Source organism: Mytilus galloprovincialis, chromosome 2, assembly GCF_965363235.1.
Source record: "Mytilus galloprovincialis chromosome 2, xbMytGall1.hap1.1, whole genome shotgun sequence".
Taxonomy (NCBI): domain Eukaryota; kingdom Metazoa; phylum Mollusca; class Bivalvia; order Mytilida; family Mytilidae; genus Mytilus; species Mytilus galloprovincialis.
In genome coordinates, this window is record NC_134839.1 from 113,871,619 (window position 1) to 113,893,697 (window position 22,079).

The 22,079-nt window shown below is 31.2% G+C and overlaps 1 protein-coding gene across 3 annotated transcripts in view; it reads left to right on the plus strand.

The window, feature by feature from the left end:
• Positions 1-22,079, plus strand: part of LOC143065464 (zinc finger CCCH domain-containing protein 10-like) — a 125,594-nt gene that overhangs the window by 22,317 nt on the left and 81,198 nt on the right. For 2 of the 3 annotated variants that reach the window (XM_076239040.1, XM_076239038.1), the window contains exons 3-4: positions 6,747-6,789; positions 16,574-16,692. The gene's annotated coding sequence lies outside the window, so the exon portion shown is untranslated. The remainder of the gene's footprint in view (positions 1-6,746; positions 6,790-16,573; positions 16,693-22,079) is intronic. The other variant, XM_076239039.1, reaches the window with a different exon arrangement.

Here is a 22,079-nt window from a genome sequence, read left to right on the forward strand (position 1 = left end):
TTTAATATACCATAATATTTCAATAAAATCTGATTTGAGTACATTTCAATGAGACAGCAACTCAACAACAAATATTTAACATTTTTACACAAATCTTCCAGAGACCAAAGAGGAAATTTAAATAGTACTTGAATAATATTCGTATCAATTAGAATATTGATCGTTTTAGGAATTAACGCAAACTTCGGCACAACAGATATGAATCAATTTGGAGATTTTTTTTATATATCTGCAACAAGTGACATTCAAATTACAAAAAAAATCATCATAAATGATTCATTCCAAACGTTCCCATATATTTTATTTCACGTTTCTTAATTAACATAAGTAAAGGCATATGTATCGTCTTACGGTACATTACTAGTAAACATCGGTAAAGTATTTTTGCTCATTATGTTTTTAAAAAAATCAAACAGCAATATTTTACGAGTTGAACGAATGAACAAATTATGTGAGACAACACCAAACTCTGCCCCCTTCTTGCCTGATAATTGTCTCATTATCGATCTAAGGAACTACAAAGGAGTTACATTATTGGAAAGTCGACTAAATTTATTTGACGAGAAAATATCCGACTAGAGACACATTAATTAAGGAAGAAAATGATACTAGTTTTGAATGTGCGAGGGTATGTGTTGTACTGTTTCACTTTTAGGTAAGGGGAGGGTTTGGCGCCAGCAAACATGTTTATCGCTACATTCTGTATGTGACTGTCCCAAATTCAGTGGCTGTCGTTTGTTGCTGTATATCATTTTCCCCGTTTGTAGAACTTTATGTATTTAAATCAGGCCGTTACTTTTCTCGTTTGAATTGTTTTACCTTATTTTATTTCGGGGCCTTTATAGCTTACTGTGCGGTATCAATTTTGCTCATTGTTGAGAGCCGTACTGTTATCTATAATAGTTAAATTCTTTGGTAGAGAATTGTCTTATCCGCAATCATACCCATACATTTTCTATTATTTAAAGAATTTCAGAGGCCTTGTTTTCCGAGCGATCTAAGAAGTATAGATGATCACTATACTGATCACTAGGATGTCAACATCGAGGTTTTAAATTCGATGAATCTTATTTACTGGGAAGTGTCGGTTTCCGGGCGAAGATTGGTTGCTTTCTCTGTGCACTGCGGTTTTCTCTGCAAATAAAACAAATTTTGGACGCAATTCTTTTCTTATTTTCTGTTGGTGTCTTAAATAATAAATATCTTTTATTGTACATGTTATATATAATAATGCTCTTTGTGGGCACTTTGGATAGAAATACACATATGCTTCTCCTTAAGAAGACTGCTGAAATTGCGTAAATCACCAACACTCAATCAATTAATTTTCAGTTAAAGCGTGGGTCAAGTTCAAAATACTTATTTATAAAAGTGAAATCTCAAAAATACTCCGAGGAAATTCAAAAGTTCAAAACTTCATACTAGTCTTCCATTTAACCTTTTCAAAACTCTACAGAACTATATAAAAAAAATAACTCTGAATGTGATACCGCGAACTTTGGTGTGACGTATATTTTATCGATCGTTATACATGTAGCTACATGATAGTTCCACAATTGTTGGTGTTCGGGCTCAATGCAAGAAGAACGTTCCTACTGCCTTTAAGATCAATAAAACACGTCTTACGTTCACGACATTTAATAAAAGAGAGAATAAAACAAAAAGGCATTTCCGGACATCACTTGTACAATTCCGTAAAACATATCAAACTGAATTACACATATATAATACATATATATATCTAAATATATAACAATACCCATCCTCTCCAATGCGCATATACATATATTTTCAATAGTCCTGGCTTTCTCAACATACAAATAAATCGGTCAGCTAATAAAACAATCATAATTTTATACAAAACTACATTTTGACGGCATTTGCAAACCATGTGTTGAAAGACGCAGAATATAATTTTGTTTATTTGGTCATAATTTTTCTTTAGTTATTTTTTTTTCAAATTAAGTAAGTTGGAATATAAAGCAAATTTGAGGATGAAAATCAATTTTGTGTGTATCATCAGAAATTGATAATTAGCACAGCAAATATATTACCAAAAAAAAAAAACTATGAGAGTTCTGCTTCTGTTGGTACCGATTTCTATTAAAAAACCCCAACATGAAATTGTCCCTGAATAATTTTTATGAAAAAACGTAGATTTACATGAAATATATAACAACAAATCGTAGGCGACAAATCCTTATGTCCATTTACTGAATATCCAACATCTTGTTTCGTTCATAGAACACACTATGTATACCTCATAATTTCTTTTGTCCTACAGAGAACATGGTGTTAACCCTTAGTATCTCCTTTTATTCACAAAAACAATGTGTTTAAAGACTTTACTAGAAGGCAATAAAACATCACGTCAATAAAGTACACGACTTTGACGTTAACATACGACGTTACAAAAAGTGACACCAATATCATGCGTAACGTCAGAGCTGTTTCCTCAAATACCTATTTCAATAAAGTGTTTTATGTATAGCTGTTCCCTCAAATATCTATTTCATCAACGTGTTTTATGTATAGTTGTTCCCTCAAATATCTATTTCATCAAATTGTTTTATGTAAAGCTGTTCCCTCAAATATCTATTTCATCAAAGTGTTTTATGTAAAGCTGTTCCCTCAAATATCTATTTCATCAAAGTGTTTTATGTAAAGCTGTTCCCTCAAATATCTATTTCATCAAAGTGTTTTATGTATAGCTGTTCCCTCAAATATCTATTTCAACAAAGTGTTTTATGTATAGTTGTTCCCTCAAATATCTATTTCATCAAATTGTTTTATGTAAAGCTGTTCCCTCAAATATCTATTTCATCAGAAGTGTTTTATGTATAGCTGTTCCTTCAAATATCTATTTCATCAAATTGTTTTATGTAAAGCTGTTCCCTCAAATATCTATTTCATCAAATTGTTTTATGTAAAGCTGTTCCCTCAAATATCTATTTCATCAAATTGTTTTATGTAAAGCTGTTCCCTCAAATAGCTATTTGATCAAAGTGTTTTATTTATAAGTGTTCCCTCTTATATCTATTTCTTCAAAGTGTTTAATGTAAAGCTGTTCCCTCAAATATCTATTTGATCAAAGTGTTTTATGTATAGCTGTCTCCTCAAATATCTATTTCATCAAAGTGTTTTATGTATAGTTGTTCCCTCAAATATCTATTTCATCAAAGTGTTTTATGTAAAGCTGTTCCCTCAAATATCTATTTCATCAAAGTGTTTTATGTATAGCTGTTCCCTCAAAAAATTGTAGATCAAGATTATTGATTTAAGGACACAGATATGACTTAGAATATACTTTATTATTGATTAACAGTTGAGTGTATATTTGTAACAGACCTTTGTGCCTACATTGATTGATTTATTGTTGGTGTTTTAAAGCCACTTTTTGGCTTTTTCTTGCCTAATTTCATGGATTGAGGAAGCCAGAGTGGCCAGAGAAAACCACAGACTTCGATAGGGAAACTGACACTCCTAGTCGATTAAGATTGAAGTAGAGTGCACCTACACAAGCAGGGTCGAACTCACAACCTCAGTGTTGACTGGCTAGTGATTACAGTAGTTGAACTATTTATACAACTTGGCCACCGAAGCCCCCGCCTGCAATAGAAGGAGGCATTATATTTCTGGCAGCACAAGAGGGATGTCTTATAGACATTTGATAAACTTTATAATGAATAATATGATATGTAGGACTAACTATATGATTTCTGAATGTTATGTAATGTAGGACTAACTATATGATTTTTGGATGTTATGTAATATAGAAGTAGATGTCTCTGATATGCTAATTTTCCACCCTGTTCCTTTTACATGTCAGAACTAGTCATGTTACTGATTACTGTTATGCTATCTTTAATTGTTCTAGAACCTTGGTTCTGTGTTTATTTGTAGTATCTTCTTGGATCGCTGGCTATATTGATCATATACAAAATGAATCTTTGCTTTTCTCATAAAATCTGTAAAGAAAATTGATTATAGATAAAAGAGGTTTTATATGGTTTTTAAACAAATTCTGATACATTCAATATTTGTTATTGCCTTAGGGACGAACTACATGTATAAGATATTCTAAATTGAAGTATAATAATAGAAGTTAGTAGCTTTTGTATTGCTTATGATCAAATTAAAGGAGTAGATCACTTATCATTTTATTGAGGGGAATAACATTTTCACTTACAATGTTCAGTAGCTCACTACTGTTGGATAAATATTCATGTATTCAATTTTACCAAAAAATTAAAAAAGGCAACAAAAATTAAAAAAAAAAATTGAAAGTTTTTAAACATTTACTAAAGATCAGTGGGAAACCAACAGAAAAATTATATACCCAGATTGTAACATTTAACACTAATTACCTTGTTGTAGACAAAGTTTGTTCATATTTTAGTATTTACCAGAGTCCTCGTTCATAAAAATAAACTCAGTACTCGGAGTAAACAATATTTGCTCGAAACATCAAATCAAGTATTTTGATTGGTTGATTTCTGAGTCTGAGTACAATAGCCATGCTCCAGAGTTTTATGACTGGTCAACTTATTACAAGAAGGAATTCACCAGATTGTAATAAAAAAACTAATAAACTAATTTCAACAGGGAATTAACCAGATTGTGACAAATAAAAAACACTTGTGAGGCCCTCATGGGGGGGGGTCCTAGTAATCACATAATCACCATTTTTTTGCCAATATAATCACATAATCATTAAATATTTGCTTATCTTTAGTAATCAAATAATCATAAACTAAAAATACAGTCCTAGGTAATCAAATAATCATGAAATATTTGGCTTAATAATCAAATAATCATTAAAAAAACGGCCAAGTAATCACATAATCAAAAACCCCATGAGGGCCCTCACTTGTAAGCTTATTATACAACAGGGAATTAACTACAGATTGTAATAATGAACTTGTCAAATTATTGCAACACAGATTTTGCAAAACAAATGAAATCATCACAACATGAAATGTACCAGATTGTAAAACTGAAATAGTCAACTATTACAACAGGGAATTTACCAAATTGTGTAATATAAAACAAGTCAATTATTACAACAGGGAATTTACCCCATTGTAATAATGAACTAGTAAAACTATTACAACAGGGAATTTACCCCATTGTAATAATGAACTAGTAAAACTAGTACAACAAGGAATTTACCCCATTGTAATAATGAACTAGTAAAACTATTACAACAGGGAATTTACCCCATTGTAATAATGAACTAGTAAAACTAGTACAACATGGAATTTACCCCATTGTAATAATGAACAACTCAAATTATTACTACATGTACAGGATTTTTTCCAGATTGTCTTTACAAAAACTTTCAATGAAATCCAAAGAATTTCCTATCATTGATTGTTTTTTAATTGTTGAATGTTTTTTCACTTTACTTATTTTTACTTATAATTTTCATTATATTTTAAGACGTCATATGTTTCTAATAGAAAAAGAATCTAAAAAAAACAATAGTGTCTGTTTCATTGTATTAAATTGGATGCATATATCTGTATGTCCAATATTGCTGACGCTTAGAGAAAATGTGACTGGCATGTATTGTAAAAACTTGACGTTAGTTAGCTCTCTTTCAAGCATTATTGTGATTGGAACTATCGAAGCATCAATAACGAAAACCTATTGAATCATTCTCAATTAAATCAACGTTGGTCCGGTGCAAACAATATTGTTATTGAACCCAATCACCAGAATTAAATCTCCTCCGTACAGTTATGTTTTTTTTTACTGTGAAACAATGCTGTTGTAATACCTTTAGGAGAATATGATTATGAAAGGACCCTTTGGGAATTATATTGTCTGATAAAAATAATCTTATTGTGGAGAAAAATCTTTGAGTATTGTTGAATTGGAGATGATAATTGATTTTGTTAACATATGATCAATCTTAAAACAGGCATACAGAAAATGTTAGAAAGTATACACAGAATCTATTGTAATGTTAGAAAGTATATACAGAATCTATTGTAATGTTAGAAAGTATATACGGAATCTATTGTAATGTTAGAAAATATACACAGAATCTATTGTATTGTTAGAAAGTATATACAGAATCTATTGTAATGTTAGAAAATATACACAGAATCTATTGTATTGTTAGAAAATATATACAGAATCTATTGTAATGTTAGAAAGTATATACAGAATCTATTGTAATGTTAGAAAGTATATACAGAATCTATTGTAATGTTAGAAAGTATATACAGAATCTATTGTAATGTTAGAAAGTATACACAGAATCTATTGTAATGTTAGAAAGTATACTATTGTAATGTTAGAAAATATACACAGAATATATTGTAATGTTAGAAAATATACACAGAATCTATTGTAATGTTAGAAAATATACACAGAATCTATTGTAATGTTAGAAAATATATACAGAATCTATTGTAATGTTAGAAAATATACACAGAATCTATTGTAATGTTAGAAAATATACACAGAATCTATTGTAATGTTAGAAAATATACACAGAATATATTGTATTACAATTATATCAGTACTCTGGTGTCTTTTTTATTTATTAAGTAAATATATGTCAAAAAAATTAAGTTGTTATAGTTTCTTAAGAAATAAGAGAAAAAATAGATTATATTGTATTACATATTATTTTATGTTTATTTATAGATTATATTTAAGTTGTATTAGTTTTTTTGATACTAGGAGAAAATTAGATTATATTGTATTACATATTATTTTATATTTATTTCTAGATTATAATGTTGGAGACATGATAGTAAACTTAGAACATTACAAGTAAGTCAGTTAGTAACTTATATCTTTAATTAGACAAATCAAAATATGTCATATCAATGATTTCTCTATACATATATATGTTTAAAGAATTTATTTTATGAAACTGTATTTTTAGTACAACTATATTAAAAGATGAGTCAAAGGTTACTGATATTGTTGGAAGAAAACTTCAGTAAAAACGTGTATAAATAAAATATGAAAAGCAGTGATCATTCATCTTTTTAATTATTATCATTAGGAGGAAATACCTGAAACCTTTGATTAACAGGTGTAGAAAAAATTATCTCTTAGTCAATCTTATATATGAGGAGCACTGATCTTAATTAATAAGATGGAGATTTAGAGAGAGACGAAGGGTTTGTATCAACTAAAATTATAATTTCTGGACTTTAAAAACCTCCCTCTGCTCAAAGAAATTAGGATTAGGCCTATCTTTTGATTAAGATTAAAGATGCTTGATCAAGTGGATAGTTAACATGAGGAAGTAAATTCCATTAAAGTGAATCTTTCACTTAGAAATTTTCTTGTTTTTCAATACTTGCCTCAGTAACATGAATTTAATTTAAAACCTGGTTTAGATTTAAATTTTAGATACATGTACTAAATGACTGAAACATTTTTTCATGTGAGTCCTTAACCTTCAATTAAGAATGTTTACCATTTAAGTAATATATTTCTGCTTGTTACCTTGGAAACTGATAGAAAGACAGCAACCATAGGCAAAAAATCAAGAGGGAGTGGGGTCACATTAACATCAGTAAAGCATAATCTTTGAAGGTGAACAATACTGTAGGGCTTTTAGTTGTTTTTTTGTCATTATGTTTAGCATTGAACAGATTTTGAAAATTTTGTATCATTTAAATGTTGTAGCACGTTCTGTAACAAAACATTCTATAAATTTCTTTATGATGAGACTAACCTCAACATTAAAATATTTATAGCTTTGTTAAAATTGATTTTCCTCAAAAGTGCATATTAGCCTTGTATTTTATGTCTTTTCGCTTTTATGTTGTTGCTACGTAAGGATGTTTCACATTTAATGTTCATTGAAAATAAACATAAAAATAACATTTGCACTGTAAACCTTTGTAATATGTTTCTAATTCATATTTCAGTAATTATGGTAAATATTAGGTATGAGAACCAGATATTTTGTGAAAGATTCATATGCAAAATGTAGGAAAGATAATTTCTATGAGCCACTAGACTGAATGTAAAAGAGTTACTATTTTATAAGTTAAAGATAAAAAAAAATATTTCTTTGCACACAGAATCAGTCAACAAAAGATTTTTCACTGCGACATCATTGTTTTACTTTCCAATTTTGACATTCTTTTCTATTTAATAACCAAACATACTGAACTTGTCCAACTCCAGGGTCAAATTAAAGGTTGCATTCAAAAGAACAAACAAGGTCAAATTACTGTCTTGCAAGAATAATACTACGTCAGCAAATGAACCAAACTGGTTGTAATACTAAATTATTATTTCAATATTCCATAATCAGATGAATAATTTTTAAAACAAAAAAAAATCATACTTAAAATGTTTCGCCTTAATCTTTTAAATAGCTATATATGCCTGTTTAACTTTTCATTCACAAAATCAAATATTTCATTCACAGATTTTCTCTGAGATATTACAAATTCCTATAAAACCATTAAATAATCAAATTTAAAATTGTGGAAATTGAAAAGAAATAGCTTTTGTCAGAAATGTTATTGACATGAAGCATGTGTCCTCCATTATTCTTTTTAACAACAATTTAGTGGATTGGTTGCATTATCTCAGATGAAAAAGAGGTTAAATATCAAATCAATTTTATAAGGAATCAATCAATTACAATTGATTTTGAAGATAACTAAACCGTTTTCGAATTATGATATTATTTATGAACGAATAATAGAAATTGAATGAAACTTTCCTTTCATGTTTAAATTAATGGAACACTATCAATTTACCTAATTCCAGAATTTATCAAAGTTTTATCAAGATGTCTTTGAGTGATCCCATTGTTTCTATAGACATAAAATACTTTTCAATTTGATTAAAATGGTGATAATTCGGAAGCCAAATGATAAATTGTCCCCAAGTTGGGATCAATTTTATTCGCTATTAGTTTGTTTTGTTTGGCAAAGTAGATCCATTTCTACGATTTTCCATCAACATTTTATTTATGATAGTGCAAAGATATGTCACATTAAATTGTTTTTGATGAAATGAGAAGTGAAAAATATAGTCTGTCAACAAAAAGATTGGATAGCATATTTATGAAGATTTGAAATATTTTACTGAAGATAAAAATGAAATAGTTCTAATTTCAATACTCAGTTATAGCTAAAATGTCAGACTGATCTATTGATATTTTATAAAGTTCTGAGGGTTCGTATTGCAGGATTCTACTGAGATAAGTTTTACCACAGACATAAATATTTCAATACTTTATAAGTTATTAAATATTGAAGAAATATTATTAAACTGTAAAGGTCACAGACATTAGAGCATATGGACAAAGGGTTATCTTTTATATTACGGAGGTCTATTATCTTGTCCATTTTGTAAAGACTTAATTAGTTGCAACAAGGATGATAATAATGATTACACTAAAGGCTTTCTATCATTTGCCAAACCCAGACCTTATTGTAATCCATAAAAGGCCTCGAGAAATCAAAATGTGAAAAAAATCATTATCAACAGCCTGATTGAAGCTAACAATGTTAACATAAAATTAGTTTGCCTATATTATATAATTGTCTTAAATCATTATATAGAAACATACTCTTTGAATATGATCTTTTTATGCACTCTTGACATTAATACACTGTTAATTCAGAAATCAATATATGCATTTATTATTGCAACTCAATGATTACTGGTAAAAAATTATTATTGGGATTGCAAAAAGTTTTGTGAAGGAAAATTTTAATCACTAGGAAAAGTTTTTATTATTGCACACTTGATACTTTTACATTTTTAACATTTATAAAAGCTTCGCATTAAATTTTGATTTTACGATATTTAGCTTCATAAACCCTGTGCAAATGTGATGTTTTTGAACATAATGGCTGACTCTGTTTAGTTATAGAACCTGCAGTTAAGTGCTGGCGCAGTTATTCCTTTTTAATATTTTAATTTAATCAGTAATCAATTAGATTATGGAAATTGTGACATTTTATTGTATAAGAGGTAACATCTTGCATTTTGTTTTAGAGTAATCCAGTATTAAAATTCATAATAGCCTTTATAAATACCTTACCAATGAAGGGAGAAATGAGTGAACAATATTTCACTGCATCACCTTACGTCTCTATAATCACAGCAGATTTTTCTTACAGATTTTAGGCCAAAAGAAAAAATAATTAGACAAGTATATTTGGTGTACATCAGAAAAAAACAGACATACATAGTCCTCATACTTAACCACAAGACCACTAGCCAATGCCTGTGAATTTTTTCTCTACAAGCCAACAGAATCCAACTAAAATGTTTGTAAAATTAAGCTTTAGGCGTGTGGATTCAAATGTTTATCATGAAGACTGTATACATTCAACAAAAACATGGAGCAGGGTACTACTGTAAATTCAGAAATTATTTTGAGGTTTTTATTAATGCAAATAGTGCAACTGGGTGAGTATCGCAATAATAAGAACTCGCATTTATATATCTGATACATATATCTGTATGTAGATTTTCCTAAAATTGCAATAAACAATCATGCATTTTTATCCATTAAAAAAAATGGCAATAATAAATGCATGCAATAATTTCTGAATTTACATTATCATAACTGCTGACTTCATCTGATTGTTGTTAGTCCAAAGAAATCAGTAAAAGTTTGGTTCAAATCCTCTGTCAGAAGAAACTATGTATGGTGCTGTACCTATACAACTAACTTTGTGACCCCAGTAAGATTTAAAGGAAAACGTGATCCAAATGGATCTTTATCATGGATTTGACATGCTTAAAAGGAAGACGACTTTTTATAAACATCCTCCCTAAATTGATAGTGGCAGGAAATCGTTTCACTTGTATCAGTTCATCATCCGTGCATGAGAGATCATTTGTCGTAATTAGTGATGTTTGTTCAAAAATACCTGGAGTAAAACCAAATTCAAAAGTCTTAAGTGTAGAATTCAATAATTTTGTCAAGCCACTAAGAAGATAATTGCCCGTATTGACGCCTTTAGAAACACATCTTAATGAAATTGATTATAGATTCAACTTGTATAATTCTAACTTACGCCAAAATAAGATTTTCTAATGATGTTAAATGATAGGTTTTCTGAGCCGATGTTATCCGTAGGTAGAAATGATATGATGGTTCATTATACAAATTTACCAAAGCGTGCAGTCCTACCACTTGGGAAGTCTATACAAGGTTCTATTTACAGAAACTGGAAAAATTATCGTCATTAGTTATTAAATGATTTTACAATTAGAAAAATTAATGGTCATGTTAGAAAAAGCATTAGAGGAATTTTGTTTCATGATAAATGATTCCCTGCCTATATTGAATTGATGACTACTTTTTAGCTCACCTGGCCCGAAGAGCCAAGTGAGCTTTTCTCATCACTCGGCATCCGGCGTCGTCCAGCGTTGTTAACTTTTACAAAAATCTTCTCCTCTGAAACTACTGGGCCAAATTAAACCAAACATGGCCAAAATCATTATTAGGGTATCTAGTTTAAAAAGTGTGTCTGGTGACCCGGCCAACCAACCAAGATGGCTGCCATGGCTAAAAATAGAACATAGGGGTAAAATGCAGTTTTTGGCTTATAACTCGAAAACCAAAGCATTTAGAGCAAATCTGACATGGGGAAAAAATTGTTTATCAGGTCAAGATCTATCTGCCCTGATATTTTCAGATTAATCAGACAACCCGTTGTTAGGTTGCTACCCCTGGATTGGTAATTTAAGAAAATTTTGCTGTTTTTGGTTATTATCATGAATATTATTATAGATAAAGATAAACTGTAAACAGCAAAAATGTTCAGCAAAGTAAGACCTAAAAATAAGTCAACATGACTAAAATGGTCAATTGACCCTTAAGGAGAAATGGTCCTTTATAGTCAATTTTTAACAATTTTCATAAAATTTGTAAATTTTTACTAACATTTGCCACTGAAACTAATGGGCCAAAATCATTATAGATAGAGATAATTGTAAGCAGCAATAATGTTCAGTAAAGTAAGATGTACAAACACATCACGATCACCAAAACACAATTTTGTCATGAATCTATCTGCGTCCTTTGTTTAATATTCACATAGACCAAGGTGAGCGACACAGGTTCTTTAGAGCCTCTAGTTTAATTGAGCCTGTATTCAGCCATCTTATTTACCATTTAAATGCTGTAGTCACTATGTGTGGTTTGAAATTGATTCCAAAATATTAAATACATACCTCTTTTCAAGTTTTCAGTATTTTTGTCCCCGGTTTCAGTAGTGATCCTGATAGTATACTTTCCTTTTCATGCAACCTAAAACTGAATAATTGTATTTTTTTTTTAATCAATAGATTTTATGTGTTTTCAAGGCATGTGTGTTAGATACCAAAACAAAAAATGTAATAAAATTATAATGTAATGAATAGTCTTGATAAAAATAAAGTAGATTTGGTTAAATTTACAAGTACATGTAGTGTAAGCTGGTTCAAAGCCCCATATCAAGTAATAATTACATTAGATGTATGTTTCATTATAATACTTTATTCTGATTGGCTAACTGCACATCACGTGTTATTCCGTAAGCAATTGCATCACTCAATAAAACTTTTCATTCATGATAACACGTGGTCCCACAATAAAGTGCACAGGTGAATTAAATAAAAACAATATAAAATTCGTGTTTTCTTGATCATAGCTAAAAAATGTAATTATAAGTATTGAATGCTTCTTTTTGTAACTTCATAGGGTTGTAAAAGCGTTGACCGTGCGCACATTTTTAGAATGAAGCGCTTCCGCGCTTCATACAAAATGTACTTCGGTCAACACTTTTACACCCCAATGAATTTACAAAAAGAAGCATTCAATTCTTAAATGAATAAAGCATGTTCTCAAAACACTAAACAATAAATCAGAACTTGAAATGGATTTAGTGTAAAGAGTTCATAAACTGTCTGAAAAAACATGGCCTTGTGCAATGCCAAAATATAAGTTCCAACTGAACCATAAGTGTAAACAATCTGGATAACTGTACATGTTCTAGTTTATGTTAATACTAACAAAGACATTTATTCAAAGATCTAACAACAATATTAAAATGACAACCTTTGGGAATAATTTTATTCAAAGGACCGATATTTTTATATAGATTGCCATGCATATATTGTTTAAACTTTCTGTAAGATACAATTAAAAAAAAAGATAAAAAAAAATGTTTTGAGATCGTTCCATCAATATTTAATGTTAGTTTCAATAAAGACATTTATTCATCAGTGACCTTTATGAATCATTTTATTTAAAGGACCAATACATCTTTATAGATCGTCATGCATATTTTGTTTAAACTTTGTTGCAATAAAAAACAACTTTTGAAAGATGGCAAAAAAATGGCCTCATTTTGAGATTTTGAAATGAGAAGCATTTTAATCCAACTTGATATTGATATTGGTCACAAGCTGTGTAATACGAAGATGTTGATTTAATTTTTAAAGTATTTAATGGGTTAAGGTTGTAGCTTTGTGTTCAATCCTTCCCTTGCCTAGTATGTGGTGTAATGTCAGGGCAAACTGTATAAAATAAGGATTTTTGTCACAAGCATTGTGTTTTGTCCAGAAACTGGTAATTTTTAGCTCACCTGGCCCGAAGGGCCAAGTGAGCTTTTCTCACCACTTGGCGTCCGTCGTCCGTCGTCGTCCGTCGTCGTCGTCGTTAACAATTTACATTTTGAACTTCTTCTAGAGAACCACTGAATGGAATGGAACCAAACATGGCATGAATGTTCCTTATGAGGTGCTGACCAAGTGTTGTTACTTTGTAGCCGATCCATCATCCAAGATGGCCGCCAGCGGGGGACTTAGTTTAACATAGGACCCTATGGGAAATGCATACAAATGACTTCTTTTAGAGAACCACTGAATGGAATGAAACCAAACATGGCATGAATGTTCCTTATGAGGTACTGACCAAGTGTTGTTACTTTGTTGCCGATCCATCATCCAAGATGGCTGCTAGCCGGGGACTTAGTTTAACATAGGACCCTATGGGAAATGCATACAAATGACTTCTTTTAGAGAACCACTGAATGGAATAAAACCAAACATAGCATGAATGTTCCTTATGGGGTGCTGACCAAGTGTTGTTACTTTGTAGCCGATCCATCATCCAAGATGGCCGCCAGCAGGGGACTTAGTTTAACATAGGACCCTATGGGAAATGCATACAAATGACTTCTTTTAGAGAACCACTGAATTGAATGAAACCAAACATGGCATGAATGTTCCTTATGAGGTGCTGACCAAGTGTTGTTACTTTGTTGCCGATCCATCATCCAAGATGGCCGCCAGCGGGGGACTTAGTTTAACATAGGACCCTATGGGAAATGCATACAAATGACTTCTTCTAGAGAACCACTGAATGGAATGAAACCAAACATGGCATGAATGTTCCTTATGAGGTGCTGACCAAGTGTTGTTACTTTGTTGCCGATCCATCATCCAAGATGGCCGCCAGCCGGGAACTTAGTTTAACATAGGACCCTATGGGAAATGCATACAAATGACTTCTTCTAGAGAACCACTGAATGGAATAAAACCAAACATAGCATGAATATTCCTTATGGGGTGCTGACCAAGTGTTGTTACTTTGTAGCCGATCCATCATCCAAGATGGCTGCCAGCGGGGGACTTAGTTTAACATAGGACCCTATGGGAAATGCATACAAATGACTTCTTCTAGAGAACCACTAAATGGAATGAAACCAAACATAGCATGAATGTTCCTTATGGAGTGCTGACCAAGTGTTGTTACTTTGTAGCCGATCCATCATCCAAGATGGCCGCCAGCGGGGGACTTAGTTTAACATAGGACCCTATGGGAAATGCATACAAATGACTTCTTCTAGAGAACCACTAAATGGAATGAAACCAAACATAGCATTAATGTTCCTTATGGAGTGCTGACCAAGTGTTGTTACTTTGTAGCCAATCCATCATCCAAGATGGCCGCCAGCGGGGGACTTAGTTTAACATAGGACCCTATGGGAAATGCATACAAATGACTTCTTTTAGAGAACCACTGAATGGAATGAAATCAAACATGGCATGAATGTTCCTAATGTGGTGCTGACCAAGTGTTGTTACTTTGTAGCCGACCCATTATCCAAGATGGACGCCAGCGGGGGACTTAGTTTAACATAGGACCCTATGGAAAATGCATACAAATGACTTCTTTTAGAGAACAACTGAATGGAATGAAACCAAACATAGCATGAATGTTCCTTATGCCGTGCTGACCATGTGTTGTTTCTTTGTAGCCCATCCATCATCCAAGATGGCCGCCAGCATGGGACTTAGTTTAACATAGGACCCTATGGGAAATGCATACAAATGACTTCTTTTAGAGAACCACTGAATGGAATGAAATCAAACATGGCATGAATGTTCCTAATGTGGTGCTGACCAAGTGTTGTTACTTTGTAGCCGATCCATTATCCAAGATGGCCGCCAGCAGGGACTTAGTTTAACATAGGACCCTATTGGAAAGGCATACAAATGACTTCTTTTAGAGAACCACTGAATGGAATAAAACTAAACATTGCATGAATGTTCCTTATGAGGTGCTGACCAAGTGTTGTTACTTTGTAGCAGATCCATCATCCAAGATGGCCGCCAGCAGGGGACTTAGTTTAACATAGGACCCTATGGGAAATGCATACAAATGACTTCTTTTAGAGAACCACTGAGTGGAATAAAACCAAACATGGCATGAGTGTTCCTTATGAGGTGCTGACCAAGTGTTGTTACTTTGTAGCCGATCCGCCATCCAAGATGGCCGCCAGTGGGGAATTTTGAATGAAATTAAACATGTTCCTTTCCTTATCAATGAGGTTGTGTTGTCACTTTTAGCCAAATTTTATATTTTTTCATATGATTTCAAAAACCCAAGTAGAATCAGGTGAGCGATACAGGCTCTTGAGAGCCTCTAGTTTAAAACTAAAATATATTTCTATATAACGTTCATGTGTAGTTGAGAACAACAAAAGACAAACTGACCAAAAGTTTTACAGACTATTTTGTTTTAGCTAAAAAAAAAAGAATGAATTTTTACAAACACAGTTGAAAAACACAAAATAGTTTTTTCTATTCTTTTTTTCATTAATTATCTGTAGGTAGAAATGACGATAATTTTTCCAGTTTCTGTAAATAGAACCTTGTATAGACTTCCCAAGTGGTAGGACTGCACGCTTTGGTAAATCTGTATAATGAACCATCATATCATTTCTACCTATGACCTATGGATAATAAATGGAAAAAAGAAAAAAGAAAAAACTATTGTGTTTTTCAACTGTGTTCGTAAAAATTCAACCACAAACACCTCAAAAACTATTAAACATGTTATTATATGATTTATAAAGGAAAAAATGTAGGTAATAATAAAATATGTTTTTCCCCAAAAAAATCCCACAGAAATTGACATTGAGGAACCGTAATACCTTGACAATACTTGATATTTATATACTAAGGTTTATGCCTATAAGACATTCATAAATTGATGTCTAATTATGACAGATTACTTCCTATAGACATAAAAACATAAATAATTAATATGATTTTATTGTTTCAGGGCTTTAAGATATGTCTTCTGGACCGAAAGATAATGGAGACTTAAAGACACAAGGCAAGTTTTTCTCCGTACTGCACGTCCAAGTGGAATTAAGGTGCCATAATTGATAGTTGAATTCCGTGAGTTTCTTCAATTCTTCACGCCATTTCAGGTCCTTTAAAAGCCTCTGATAAGTTCATTAGCAACATTTATAGGCTAATGCGATTATTTTTCTCTTTGACTAGTGTATTGATTAGTAATCATTAGGAGAAAAGTGAAAATGCATTTTTGATGCCTTTTTCCGACCATCATTTATCATGGAGGTTTACCCCTTTAATGGAACTTCAGTAACACCTCTTAATTTGAGGAAAATATCTCGTAAGATGATAAGATAAGATAGAGACATAAAAGCTGTATCATTTGAAAATATATGATACTTTTCTTATGGGAATAAAAGTCAATGTTATACTATCAATGTCAACAGTGTAACAAACAAATATCTTCTAAAGAATAGAAAAGTATCTATGTCAGATGTCAAAGTCAAACTCCTCAAGGTGAATAAATTTAACAATAATAAAAATCAGCCTTTAACATAAACTTCCTAAATGAGGAGAAAATTATTGAACAACAACCATTGCCATCAAACAAGGTTTTTGACTTTGAAAAAGAATTATTTTTTAAGTGACCTTACAGTCAAATTTCTCATTTCCATTCTAAATTCTAATAGTCAAATTTGAGTGAAAAAACATTCTATAATTTAAATTTAACTAGATTGAAAATCTTTAATCAGATGAAATTTAGTATTTTTATGTTTCATTTAACAACCTTTCTTTCTTTGGTTTCTTACTACAATTACTTGAAAATCTTCTTATTTAAATAGTTAAGTGCAGTAAGTTTGGCTGTAAACAGTTTCAACTTAGTTGAGTTACTTTGAACCAATCCTTTTCAACATGTCGATTCTAATGACAAAGTGTGGATACATAAGGTTATTGATGGTCTTCACTGTTCCAATATAATTGATTGATAAACTGCACTTTCTGCCTGACATTCATTCCATTTAAGAGTCCATTCTTGCATGTAGCAATTTCTGCAAGAATGGACTTTAAAAATGATGTGATACAATACATCTGTTTGTAAATTATATTGAGGATTAAAAGTAACAAACATGCATATGTTGTTTTCTTATTTAAATCTATTCCTATTTTTAGCGTTCCAAAGGAACTGTGAGCTTTTGCCATCACTTGGCGTCTGTCGTTGTGTGTTTTTGTCTGTCCAGTGTAATCTTTTCAAACATCTTCTCCTCTAAAACCAATTCCTACCAAACTTAAGCTGAATCATCCTTAGGGTATCTAGAATAAAGTTTTGTGTTTTATTATCTGTTTCTTCAAAAAACATGGCCGCTATGACTACTAATAGAACATAGGGGTAAAATGCATTTTTTTTGGCTTTTATCTCAAAAACCAAAACATTTAGAGGAAATCTGACATGGGGTAAAATTGTTCATTAGGTGAGGTTCTAGCCATGAAATTTTCAGATGAATCTAATAACCCATTGTTGGGTTGCTGCCACTAAATTGGTAGTTTAAAGGACATTTTGCAGTTTTGGGTTATTATCTTTAATATTATTAATAATAGATATAAACTGTAAACAGCACAAAAAGTTCAACAAACTAAGATTTACAAATAAGTTGAATGATCAAAATTGTCAATTGACCCCTAAATAAGGAGTTATTGCCCTTTAAATGCAATTTTTCACAATTTGTTCATCTAGTTTGCTTACTTTAAAAAATCTTTTCCTTTGAAACTGCTGAATTAATTTCAGCCAATCTTGGGCTAAATAATTTTCAGTGTGTCTTGTATAAATTTTGTATTTTATTTCCTTGTATGTCCAGAAACATAGCCACTATAGCTAAAATGGAACAAGGGGGTAAAAAGGATTTTTTTTTGCTTTTGAAGAAAATATGAGAGATCAACATGATCAAAGAACATGTAAATGGAATTTTTATTTGATATATATTAGAAAGCAAAAATAATCATTGATGAAAAATTTAAGCAAAAAAAAAAAAGTGAGCGATTCAGACTCTTGATAGCATCTTGTTTCATGTCTGGGTCTTTTATAGCTGGCTATATGGTATTGCTCATTGTTGAAGAATGTACAGTTACCTGTAGTTACTTAAACCTGCTACATTTGTACTCTGTTATAATCCTTAAGTTAGAAGTTATCGAGATAATTACTCATCAATACTGTTGATATGTACTAATAGTTCAAAGTCAATCATTGTGATACAGATATTATTTTCTGATTGAACGGAAAATTTTTAAATCTATACTTTACATATTTATGATACTTTATTGTACAAAGTGACATTAAGAGGAATCCTAACAATAATCAATAAAAAAAAACATTTTGTAGTCTGACTACTAAGCATTCTTTATGTTTTTAAAAAAATATTTAAGTGAAGATTGTTTTAGATTTATGAGTTTGACTGTCCCTTTGGTATCTTTCGTCCCTCTTTTAGTACTTAAATGATTTTATATATGAAATAATTGATATCATATTTAGAATTAAAAAAAAATCATATGAATTCTAAAATGGTTTACTTACATATAAAATAATTTATATAATTTTTTAGGAAACATTGAGTTGCCCAGGTTCTGCAAAGTAAGAAAAAAACAACAAAATCTGAAGAGAATAAAATCCCTTCTTAAATGCAAAAACAATTGGTTAGAAATGAGCCACATTTCATCAGGTTAAAAAAAAAATTAGAAGGGTATTTCAAGGACAGTTATAAACATTGTTTGTTTGTTAATGTGTTTAGCTTATAAAAGGTTTAGTGTTAGGTAAGTAGAGAAAGTATGTGACAGTTCTACAGATACTCAAGGGAGATAATAAATCTGCGGAAGTGACCTTAGTGGAAATCATTGTAGAGATGGTATTGATGCTGCCTTGTTATCTTACATCGGTTTTATTATTGAACGTTTTATCTGAAGTTAAGTGGACAGTTCAATACCTAGTTAAAGGTTCTCTATAATGATACCATACAAGTAGCTGTAAGATTAATATTGATAGTTTATAGGGCTTCAGAAAAAGTGCTTCTCAAGTGTAACCTAGAGACAGGAGTAAATCCAGAGTATTGGTGCATATTAAGTTATTCCAGGATGATATTATTCTGTTTATTTGACACTGGATAGCATGAAATTTCTGCAATTTATAGTCTCAAAAAAAGTGTATAAATAAACAAAAATGTAGGTAAAGTAGTTACCCTTAGTCTGAGGTTTTGGTGCCTATCTATAATTTTAGGGAAATAGAAATATGGCAAAAAAAATGTTACCTAACCTTTAATTCTCAGAGAGTTATAAGGTATGAGTGTGCAGAAACTAAAGATTATAAAGTTGATTACTTTGTTTTATTCAGAAAGAAAGTGTTCTATTTTTATAACTGCAACTTCATATCTTTTTCAAAAAATTTTAAGTTTCTTGTGGAGCAAGTAACAACATATTATTTGAACAATTAGGAGACGTGGGCAGGATACAAGTATTCATTGTAAAAGAACAAACATTTGAATACCTGCACAGCAGTTCACATATAATCTTCGACAATAAGCAAAACCCATCCAAGCAATAAACGGCCTCACAATGACAGTATGTAAAGCAATTCAAAAGTGAAAACCAACTTGGATCTGAGCAAGAATCACCAATAATGAAAACAAATATGGTCTACCTGAACAGGCAGTAAATTATGTGACAGGATTTATAATATTATGAGCGTTCAACCTCTGTCCCTCTTACCTGGGACAGTTGTGTACAGACAGAATGAGAAGAAACTGTAAAAATCACTAGAAAAGGACTTGAATCATCATATCTTTCCTAAACACAAAAGCATGTAAACAAAATGACTAAAGACTAATTTAGCAGTGATGAAAAAATTCTGCAGGCAAAATAAATGTTTTAATAGTACAAATTTTTAAATGCATTTGTTTATAAATTTGATACCTGAATGCATTTCCATCATCATTACCTGTAAATGTTTGTTGCTTCAGCATATTCAAAACAGAATATAGCTTGTATAAAGGAATGTATAAAAAATGTAATAAGTTGAATGATATAATCAATATAAATAAAAAGGAGATGTAAGATATATGTCATTGAGATGGCAACCCATCAACAAAAATAACCAATATCCAATGTTGCACAGGTGTTACACTTTAAAACAACTTCATGTGCAGGTCCAGGAGGGTCTTTGATCTTCAAATCAATGGTATGATTCTCACTGAGGCAACTACCCACTGGAGCTTAAAGGATGTCACAGATATAGTGTTTGGGAATTTAACTTATAGAGCAAAAACTATGCTGACTATACTGAATATACAAGTCAGCTGCAAAAAACCTGAGCAAAAAAAACAGCATCATCATGAAATACAATAGAAATTAAAAGAACGAAAACTAACAGCTCATAAAAGCCGAAAACAATTATATAAAAAAAATATTTAACAGACTGCAACCATCTGAACCACTGAGTTGGCACCTGACTAGCTAATTTGTAAATAAATCAGACATTTGTCCATAAACTTTGAATTGGACTGTGTTTATATTCAGAAGTGATTTTTGTTATCTGATGAGTTCCTGTGTATTGATAATAATTGTATGTAAATATATTTTTAAAGAAAAATGCAAGTAAGAATTTATTTCTGAAAATTCTGTACTGTTTTATTTTTATACCCCCGCTTTAAAAAAGGGGGGTATACTGTTTTTTATACCCCCGCTTTAAAAAAGGGGGGGGTATACTGTTTTACCTCTGTCTGTCCGTCCGTCCGTCAGTCCGTCCGTCAGTCCGTCAGTCCGTCCGTCAGTCAGTCCGTCCCATGAAACTTTCGTCACATTTTTCTCAGGAACTACACATCCACCCTTTCTGTACTTTGGTATCAACATTTATATATGTCAGCCATACCGTGTGATGCGTTTTCAGATTCATCACTTGACAACTTCCTGTTAACCGAACACTTGTCTGATTTTACACATGATAGCCAAGTTGAAAATTTTCATCACATTTTTTCTCAGGAACTACAATTCAAGGATTTCTGAAATTTGGTTTCAGGATTTATATAAGTCAGCTATACCGTGTGATGCGTTTTCAGATTCATCACTCGACAACTTCCTGTTTACCGAACACTTGCATATTTTTACACTATTAATATTATCCACTTGCGACGGGGGTATCATCAGTGAGCAGTAGCTCGCAGTTTCACTTGTTCTATCATGTTATATATTTTTTATAACATGCTCTTTGAATATCTTCCAACTGCAATTAATTTCAATCTTGGTAGCAGAAGAAGGGAGTTTTATTTTAGGCTGTTGAGCATGAAATTTTCAATAAAAAATTAAAATTTATGATGTAACTAAATATTCTGTACTCATAGAACCTAATTAAAACTCATCCATGTACAAAATAATACAACATTCAAATGTTTAAACTTTAAGTTATTTCACTGTTTTAATCTGCCTCATTAATTGGGTAAATTAAGTATCAT